The sequence below is a fragment of the Aphis gossypii genome, chromosome 2 (genome assembly GCF_020184175.1).
Source record: "Aphis gossypii isolate Hap1 chromosome 2, ASM2018417v2, whole genome shotgun sequence".
NCBI classification, from domain to species: domain Eukaryota; kingdom Metazoa; phylum Arthropoda; class Insecta; order Hemiptera; family Aphididae; genus Aphis; species Aphis gossypii.
Window position 1 is genome coordinate 78132775 of NC_065531.1, and position 10882 is coordinate 78143656.

Sequence of the window (10882 nt, forward strand, 5' to 3'; positions counted from 1 at the left end):
CGCGAGGTTATACCGAATTGGGTAATCAGTCTGTCAAAATTATTTATTAACATCGAGTAAAATCCCATGATCCTTTAAAAAAAAAATCGTTGTTCAACTGTACCTGTAATCTGTATGTATACTATACTGTTATGACAACGGATTTCACTCAGCAGAACATCGGTTTGCTGCACTTTTAAGTGAAATTTATGTTTTTGAAACAAACATTATTATTAAGCAGAGACATAATTAACTATATCCATTAGAATGGGGTGTGTAGCCTACGAATGGTTTTTGTATATTTCACAGTTATGTTGTTTAAATTGATGGAAGCTTATTTATAAAACAAACGCTGTGACGGTTTATTGCTTTTGCCTTTTTATTAAAGTGGTAATTTTTAAATTTAAATTCTCCTTATCTAAATACATTTCTATAATATTATAGGTACTTTAATATTAATTTTCTGAAAAACTAAAAAAAAATACTATCTACTGAATCTCCTTCAGCTAAATCATTTTAAATTTTAAAAATATTAATATAATAATAACTTTATTATAATCTTTATTCTCTCACTTATATTAAAAAAAAAAAAAATAGAAAGTAGAAACCACTTGAAGTCTATAATAATAGAAGCGTGTTTAAAATTTGTCAACAAAAAAGTTACCTACTTAGCTATCTTGACTACAAAGAATAAAATAAGTTGACCATAAAATTAGCAAATACAACGAAAAGGAATCGTTCTTGTTTAATAAATTGAATTAGTAAACAGGATAAAAAAATAAATTATAAAATGTAATGTTATAAATAGTTTTAGTACTGTACATCACCAAAACAATAATACTTCAATATTATATAATTTGATTATTCAATAGGTATATCGTAAAGTTAATTTTAGTAATTCAGTTGAAAACATGACAAGGATAAGACAACAAAAAAAAAAAAAAAAATTAGCAACCGTCACCGTTTACTTAGATAAAATAGGTACCTATATTATATATAGATAATATAGCGATGTATTTAAAGACAAGTTGTAAAAAAATTCACTCGATTCAAAATAAATAAAGTCGGGCATTAGGCATACAGATGTAAAAAAATAATAAATCAAATAATATAATCCTAGAGCATAGTAACTAAAATTGTTTAAATGTACACATGGAATGTAATTCTAAACGCGAGGTTATACCGAATTGGGTAATCAGTCTGTCAAAATTATTTATTAACATCGAGTAAAATCCCATGATCCTTTAAAAAAAAAATCGTTGTTCAACTGTACCTGTAATCTGTATGTATACTATACTGTTATGACAACGGATTTCACTCAGCAGAACATCGGTTTGCTGCACTTTTAAGTGAAATTTATGTTTTTGAAACAAACATTATTATTAAGCAGAGACATAATTAACTATATCCATTAGAATGGGGTGTGTAGCCTACGAATGGTTTTTGTATATTTCACAGTTATGTTGTTTAAATTGATGGAAGCTTATTTATAAAACAAACGCTGTGGCGGTTTATTGCTTTTGCCTTTTTATTAAAGTGGTAATTTTTAAATTTAAATTCTCCTTATCTAAATACATTTCTATAATATTATAGGTACTTTAATATTAATTTTCTGAAAAACTAAAAATAAAATACTATCTACTGAATCTCCTTCAGCTAAATCATTTTAAATTTTAAAAATATTAATATAATAATAACTTTATTATAATCTTTATTCTCTCACTTATATTAAAAAAAAAAAAAAACTATCGTTAGGTAATAATAATAGTATTACGAATTTAACCTTACGAATGCGTAAAATTGTTTAAATTATAATATTTTTTTAAATTTGAGAGAATTTTGTAAGTTGAGTAGGTAGTCTATTGGCTATTATTTGGATATTGATAATTATTTGAATTTCACGCAAATATCAAGTGAGTGTTTATTGTATGTATTAGCGATTAAGAAAAAACTCTTTTTTAACAGAATACACATTATAAATACGAATTAAGATATTTTTATTAGTTTGTAGGTACATGCACTTTGAAAAAAATAAGTTCGTAAAATAATTCTAAAACGTTGATTTAGAAAGTAACGACTCATTTTAAACTTTATAGCAAGTGACTAACTGCAGCTGATGAAATAAACTAATAGTTTTTTTAAAAATACGAACTTATTAAATAGAAACATGTATTTCAATACAATTAATAAAAACTGAATAACATAGTGATACTATACAATTTTGCAAAAAAATTTTAAAATACTTTAATAAATAGGTAATAAATAATAATTTGTTTTAATAATATATTTTAGGTTAAGCCCAATTATATTTTATTTCTAATTTTGAAAATAAATACGTAGGTATACTACATCCTACACACTGAATATTAAAAAAATATATATTACAAACAAATGTTTCAATAACTTTCATCATCATTTAAAACAACATAATACTAAAAAAAAAATAATAATAAATAAATATGGGTTATTTACATAAAATTTAGAAGTATGATGTACAATAAAATATACGTACATGTAATAAAAATAATAAAACCCATTGTGTTATGGTTTTATTTATTACGTTTTTAGCAATAATTATTTGTTAAAATAAAGCTAAAAGGGAAACAATGTTGGTAATAAAACAGAAGAGATCAATAAATTAAAATACATTTTTTTTTCTGTAAACTGTAAAAATTATTATATATCTATCCATAAGATTTTTAAATATTTAATTAAAATCTTAAAATTGTTTTCTTGTCTTACGTTTTATATTTTCTTTACATTATTTACGAGGATTAGTTTCATTATGTAAAAATTTACTGGTTAAATTTAATTCAATATTTTATCCTTAAATATCGAACATTTTTTATTGTATGTAAAAAGGTTAAACTATTGAAATTTGAAATATTTATTCAAACTAAACTTAATTCTAGTTTTTCTATTTTAATTTAAGATTTTATGATAATTTAATTATTTGTATACTAAACCATGAACATTTTGAGTTTTGTGCATTGTTTAGATAAAAATAGTTTAATGCACATATTTTTATCCATCTATTTAAATTAAATAATTATCCAAGATAAGTTATCTACATTATTTTTTGTGACAACATTTTCAATTTTATTTCTACATGATTTTTTTTCTTCAGATAAGGTGTACATTCTTAGTTTTAATATTTTAATAGTTCTTTTGCAATATATAGTTCATTATTTACAAACATCGATGTGCGTTTGTATTTATACTATACATACGTATTTCAAAGTATAAAAATGTAAATTAATATTGTTATTATATTTACAACAAAATTCTATTTTATAAAATACAAGTTTTAAATTATTCGTTTTTTATCTAGATAAACGTGGTCATCTTTTATTTATTAACTTAATTAGATAAAAGTTCTATCACTTATTTGTTCTTTATTATAGACAATATTTGTACAACACTACATTTGAATTATACACAATATGAATCTGACTACAAGAAAAAATACTAGGCTCGTCTTTATATATTATAAAACATCTTTCAAAGCTGATTAAAAATTGTTAAGTTTTTAATTAGATTGTCTAACATTCGGAGTATTCTGACAATGTATTTGACAATATAATGTATTATAGATTACTTTTTAGAGCACTAAATATTTGGTTTTGGGTATATAGCATTTCTGTATATGTTTGCACACTGTGCACGACATTTAATTCGATTGGAATTCCAAATTTTATTGTGAACTAAAATGCGAATTTCCTTGTCAAAAATCGTTCTTTCATTACTTTAAGACAACAATTTCTGGGATTTGTTGAATTTATTGAATTTTGCACTCACGAGGACGTAATAGATGTATCATTATGTTTGTATTTTGAGTTAATATAAATGTATAACAATTTATTACGTACAACGTGTATCTTGTACTACATTTACGGTTTACTTGCAACTAATTATCTATATGCTGCGAAAGAAATTATGAGTATATATCCTAATTTCTAAATTATATTATATTTTTATAGCCATCTACTGTTGTCCAATGATGCAGATGGGATGACAGATGGGATGAAAAGCAGCAAGTCGGAGACTAGAATTTTGTTGCTCCCAACTAAATATAAGTACATAACTAACATTGACTATCCTTTTATAATGGTTTTAAACCTTCAACCCGTATTAAACACTAAAACACGTGCAAGATTATAGTGGTGTGCATGTTACGTGTGGTGTTGGGGTTACATTACATCGCGCGTAATTATATTGGGATCCTGATAGTCTCTAGGCAATTTTCATTTAAACGAAACGTCCTTTGTTCGTGCTGTTTCAAAGGAATGAATTATTTAAAACATTTTTTTTATTTTTGAGTAAATGTCTTCACTTTCCAATAATTAAGTAAATATAAATTATTATTGTAATACAACCAATAGAAAATGAATTTTTCAACAGTGATTGTGTGATGTGGTAGAACAAAACAATAATAAAGTGATTGTGTTTTAATTATATGTGTTTTGATTTATTAGTATAATACAACGTGAGTGATTTGACATATTGCATGTCGGATGATAAAAATCATACAGTAATAATAATATACTGTTGAACCTAATAAACAATAATTTTAATATTTAATGTCCGTATTTAAAAATCATGACTACAAATACATTATTATATTGGCAATTGATAAAATATAAAATTGTGAAATTTGTATCAATATATTTTTAAATACATATTGATAAAATACATATTTCTTTATAATTGTTAGTAAATAATTTTTATAACTATTTTATTATTTGGAACATGTATAGATACGTAGATATAATTCTAATTTATATGTCTCGGTGAAAATATACTAATATATCTTGGTAAAATTAATATTGTTTAGTTAATGATATTTTTGTTGGTAGTTTTTTTGTAGTTAGCATAAGAACCTATATGTATCTGAATTAATGTGACTAACTTAAGAATTATTAAGATTGGCCATTTCAATTTAAATATATAATCATTTTTGTTATTTTAAAATGATATAAAACAATGATATGGCCTATCCAATAAAAAGCTACAGTTTTATAAAGAAAATTTTGGCATTTGAAGATTTAATAAATAACAAAGACGGTTATCTCAGAAATAATTTTGATAAAAAGTATTTTAAGAAGCTTTAATTTTATTCAAATTTCAATTTTTATAATCATATTTTATTTTAAGTTCCAGTAATCTTTGTGGTATTTATTCGAACGTCAAGTATCTAAAGGTCAAAGAGAAATAGATGAGTAGATGACTGATGAATATTAAATCAAGTACCTACATCACAATGCTATCACTTACATATCTACTGCTATATATAATTGTTCAAGTAAAAAATGTAGGTACAACCTAAAATGAACATTTTATATACGCACAACACACTTATTAGTTAACAGTAGTAGTATAATATAATTAAGTAAAATACGGAATATGAAAACAAAATTTAATTTATCATTATTCTACCCACCTCATATAATTATAAATATTTTACCTACATTCGTTAATATATATATATACATATATAAGTATATATGTATTTATTATTTATATTATATTGATTGTTGCTAAAACTAATAGATTTTTACTGTTTGTAATAAAATATGAATCGTGCATTAAAATATAAAAGTTACAATCATTATGTATTATTATAATTTGAAATTTAAATTCAGTTAATCAGTTTTATTTGATGACGTCATTTCGTAATAATAGTAATATTTGTGATGAAAAATAATGACTCATATAGATATTCAAAAAATATGTATATATTTACTGACTTCTTGCGAAATAAAAAAATTTAGGTAGGTGGTGTTGTGTTTAGAGAAAGTTTACGATTTGTATTTTTTATTATTATTGTTATTATTCTCTTCATTTAGTCTACTTGATATTCAAATTAGAGAAAAACACAAAATCATATACGGAATTGATTGTTTATCAAAAACCTATTATTTTGAAACATATCGGGTTGCATTTTTAATTTTTATAGACCAAAGCTGTATTGTCAAATTAAAAATTATTTGAAAATAGCTTGTGAAGCTTACGTTACATAAATTAACAAAAAAAAAATAAATCAAGTTTAAAAAAAATGAATATACAGTAAACATTGAAAATTGTAATGCTAGAAATATTTAAATTAAAAAACCTATACCTTATTATACCATAGTAATAATTAATCTTGTGGATAACATTTTTATAACCAATGAATTTATACCTAATATCTCAGTTTATTTTCCATTTCATATAATATAGCTTCTAATATTACGTAAACGTCAATTAATATTACCCTACAAATAAATGGCATAGTTTACTTTAAAAAAAAAGTCAATAAAATTGGTCATTAAAAAAATGCTGTTATTTAATGTCTAAAGAAAATTTATCTAGTTTTAATACAGATTATTGTAGTTAAAAAATGAATAGATTTTAAGATATGATTATAATCAAACGACATAAGTATTGATTCCGACATTAGAAAACTTGATCACTGACTGTAGAAACATTTCTTACTTAATGGTGTTTGCGAGTTGCGCAAAAACTCGATAATGTCTTAGTATAAATGTGTAAAACTGTTTAAGTTTTCAAAAATTCCTGTCGAACACATATAACTGTGAGACTCGGCCACATGTGTCATGGACTAAGGTATTAATACGTCATATTATATCGTTTAAAGTGACAAAATCTCTTAAATATTCTTTACATTGAATATCTAGGTAACACAACTCATACAAAATCAAAAATAATAAAAATCAATTATGTTTAATCAGAAATACCAATAAATTATAATATTAGTCGTCTTAATAGTTAATACTCTTAAGTATGTATTACAGGATTTTTTTAGAAATTCAATTGTCGTTCTTGGGTCAGTAGATGACCACTTGTTAGTACCTACAAAGAAAAGTTTTAAGTGTATAATACTTAACATCATATAAGTAAACGTGATATAACTGGACAGATGCGAGCACACAACTACATAATTCAAAATTATTTACGTATAGTATATCATATGCATATGCTGCATATGCATAATATATGCTACTCATATCATTTCCAATCATCATATGATTAAAAAAAAAAAAAATAGCCCAAAACATCACCACATGAATTAAAAAAAAAATAAAACAGGATATAGTGCTCAACACATGCTCTAAAACTATTTTCTTTATTCTGTAACTTACATTTATCCATGCACTTTAATTTATATTATAATACAATGCAATCTATAACAATTTTCATTCAAATAAAAGTCATATTAAAAACCCGTAAAGTAACATATAATTATTATTTTATACACTGTACAGTGTACAGTATACATACTAATACAGTAATACTATAATTGAAAGTTAGATTCTATTACGTTTTGGATATTATAAAAATTAAGTAGGTGTGTTAAACATTATTAAGTTCATACAATATATGTATACCTACCTATAAATTAGATCTACTCGACACTTTAGTTGACCAAAATAAAAGAACTCTAGTACTTTTCAAAGTAATCTTGAATAACAAAAAAAGAATAACCAATGAAAAGTAGGAGTTTTTAAGCAAAACCAAGAATCGACGAAATCGGTATGTTTTTTTTTTTTAACTCAAAAATGTAAAAATTAGAAATTATTCATGAATATTCATATATTACGTCTTATATTATCACTCAATAAATATGAAATAATTTTAAAAAAATTATTTATTTTTTTACTATGAATATTTTAAAACATTTTTTGATTTATGCTATAATTTTAATTTTGGTTCAAGAAATCTTAGACATTTTACGAGGTTGTTCTTAAGAAGTTCATAATGTTCATATACTAAATAAAAATATCAAAAATACATTGTCACAATATTTTTTTATAAACATTTAAAGTTCAAATTTTTATAAAATCATCATGATTTGCAGATTATTTTGGTGGATAAAAATCATAAAATATGATTAAATATTCATACCTTAAGTTTAAAAATTTAATAAAATATTTCTTATAAGTTTTTTTAGCAAAAGTTGAGCGTAATTCCAAGTATTTTTTGATAAGTATCTAAAATTTAAATTTTAACAATATTGGATATATTCATGTGTGAATTAACGATTATGTTATCTTGTTAGTTTTTAAATGATATTAGTGTTTTTGTAGTAATAAAAAAAATATTAATCGTGGAAACTTGATACATGTCATTTTTACTTAATCACCTATGAATCATAGGATATAATCGATGAAATTCTTAAAAAACTTAAACTATTTATAAGTACTTTGAACAATCAAATTATTTTAGTTTTTTTTTTTCAGAAGTTTTCTTAAAATTGATTAAAGTTAATCAAAAAATTAGCTCAATTAAAAAGTTTTAAAATGTAATAATAGATCTCTGCATATTAATAGTTCTTTTAGATATTTAAAAACAATAAAGATACTTAGTTATAATTTTTGTTATAGAAATTTTAATAATTCAAATTTGGTTGAAATTTAATATTTTAACAGAATAACGATTTTAGTTATTTTGTCGTAATTTAAAATAAAATATTATTTACGGAAACTTGAAACTTTTACATGTATTGATAATTGCTATTCTTATACACAATAACATTTTCAAAATATTTAGATTAATTTTAAGATACTGTATACTTATATAAGAAACCTAATCTTCGTTATACCGCGCAGTCGATATTGACTCAAAAGTAACAATGATAGATACCTATATGTTTTATAAATACAATTATTTTAATATATAATAATTGCAATATTTTCGACAAAAACTAATTAAATATCCTATTATTATATAAATAATAGTCAAATAAATTACTATAATAGCAATAAAAAATATATATATTAATAGGTATACACAATTCACTTAATAATAGAGACAGACAATGATTTTCATTGAATTAAAATTTAATACTTTAATTATTGTGACTGACTTAACGATAAGGTACTAAGAATAATATACAATAGTATAATAGCAGATCAATTAAGTACCTATTTGCCATTTTTTTTTTTAAACAAATTTAAAAAAAAATTAAATACAGTACCATACATATATTGTGGTGTAGAATTATAAATTATTGTTATATGAAAGTTAATGTGTTAAATTCATTAGGGAATTGCAATTTGACGGTGAATTGAAATAGAATATTTATTTATTTTGTACTTTTGAATTAATAAACCTACCTATTCGTTCTTTTTATTAGATTTCCTTTATGGCTTTATATGTAATATCCTCTTCAAAACCACGTAAACAAAAATATAAAAATACAGTTTTATAAAATGTTTATAATAAACTATACAGTTTAATAGTATATATACACTATACATAACATAAACAAATAACAATAGTATATTATACAGGGTCTTTTGGCCGAATTCGTATACAAGAAAGAAAAATATTATTTAAATTATAGTTAAAAAACAAGTTTGGAAAAGTAATTGTTAGATATTCATTGATATTTAAAAATACTACTTCATTTACACCAATTATTATTAAAACTCATTAAATCATTCTGGAGTTACTCGCTAGTCGCTACTCGGCGTCATCAGTAAGTAAATTAATGGCTTTAAAAATGTTAATGTGATCAGCAAAAAATTAATATTAATTGAATAGCCAATATAATTTATATAAATACATTAAATAAAAGAAGAGAAAGGTAATCACCTTGTGGAACACTAAAGATGACATCAATCTTTAGAAATATACATTTTTTTTAATTTTATGACATTTACTTTTTACTTACAATTATTATACCAACCACTACTGTACTACACACGGGTTACATAAGACTAACGGGTATACACCATAATAAAAATGGTCAGAATGTCTTGTCCTTATAATACTTCTAGCATACTATATGTGGTCATGTGGATACAATGCTCCAACTTTTTTGTTATATAAATAAAATAAATCGAGTATAGGAACATTTCACTTTTTTATTGAACCACATCTACGGAAAACACTTCAACTTTAACGACATTAATATCAATTATTATACTATATAATAAAAGTGTATAAATATTATAGCTCACGTGTTCTCGATACTGGGTACAATCGTTTATTGAAAACGTTGCGAATTACTTAAAACAAGACTTGTATATAAAGAATAGGTATTACTTTTCGTAGAAAACAAAATAAAAGAATATTAGTGTACTTATTTCGTTAAGAGAACAGCAACGATGAGAAATCGTTGTAGCACCGCGAATAAAAACGTTTATTTTTTTTTTTTATTGCCAGTATTTATTTTCACGGAAACAAGTTAATGCGATTTCTATTTTAGAGGAAACGAAATAAATCGATGTAGTTGCTCGTTATAACCGCGATGTATCGCGAAGTGCAGGAGTCACGGAACAAAACGGCATACCAATTTATGTATATATAGTATAATAATTAATATTATTATCAAATATATACGCGTAGTACCTATAATTTCGAGCACCTATTGCGGTGAGATCCGATCTGCCGCGTGGGTATCGTTCCCTCAATCGACGGGAATGCTCGAGTTCAAAGGACGTTCGTCCGAAGTCTCGGGCGAAAGCGGGCGTTAAAATAATAATATTATATACGTGACACAGGACTCGCCATGAAGTAAGGAATAAACACACACAACGGGGGAAACGTTACGCTCGTGGGTCGCGTTTATACTTTTTTTTTTTTTCATAAAGCAATAATAAATTATAATGACGCGCGTGTGGGGACCTAGTCGTATTAAACGAGCGCCCTTTTGTATACGACACACAGTAATCCGGCGCAAAGGTCCGACACACGCCTTTCAGTCTGTGACGACGAACGCGGTCGTACACGACGCGACGCACACACACACACACGGGCGCGTATTCAACACCAGTCGCCTCTTCACCGATCCCCTTCCAAACGGCAATAATAATAATACGTCTGAGTTGGGCCGCCGCCGCCGTCGATTCGTCACGGCCGCCCGGACGCCGTCGGCGGTGAACTGGAGGAGGAAACG

General features: G+C 24.7%; 1 protein-coding gene across 1 annotated transcript in view; it reads right to left on the reverse strand.

The window, feature by feature from the left end:
* The window catches only part of LOC114131757 (neuroligin-4, X-linked-like), a 502436-nt gene that overhangs the window by 392010 nt on the left and 99544 nt on the right, over positions 1-10882 (reverse strand). The window lies entirely within an intron of this gene.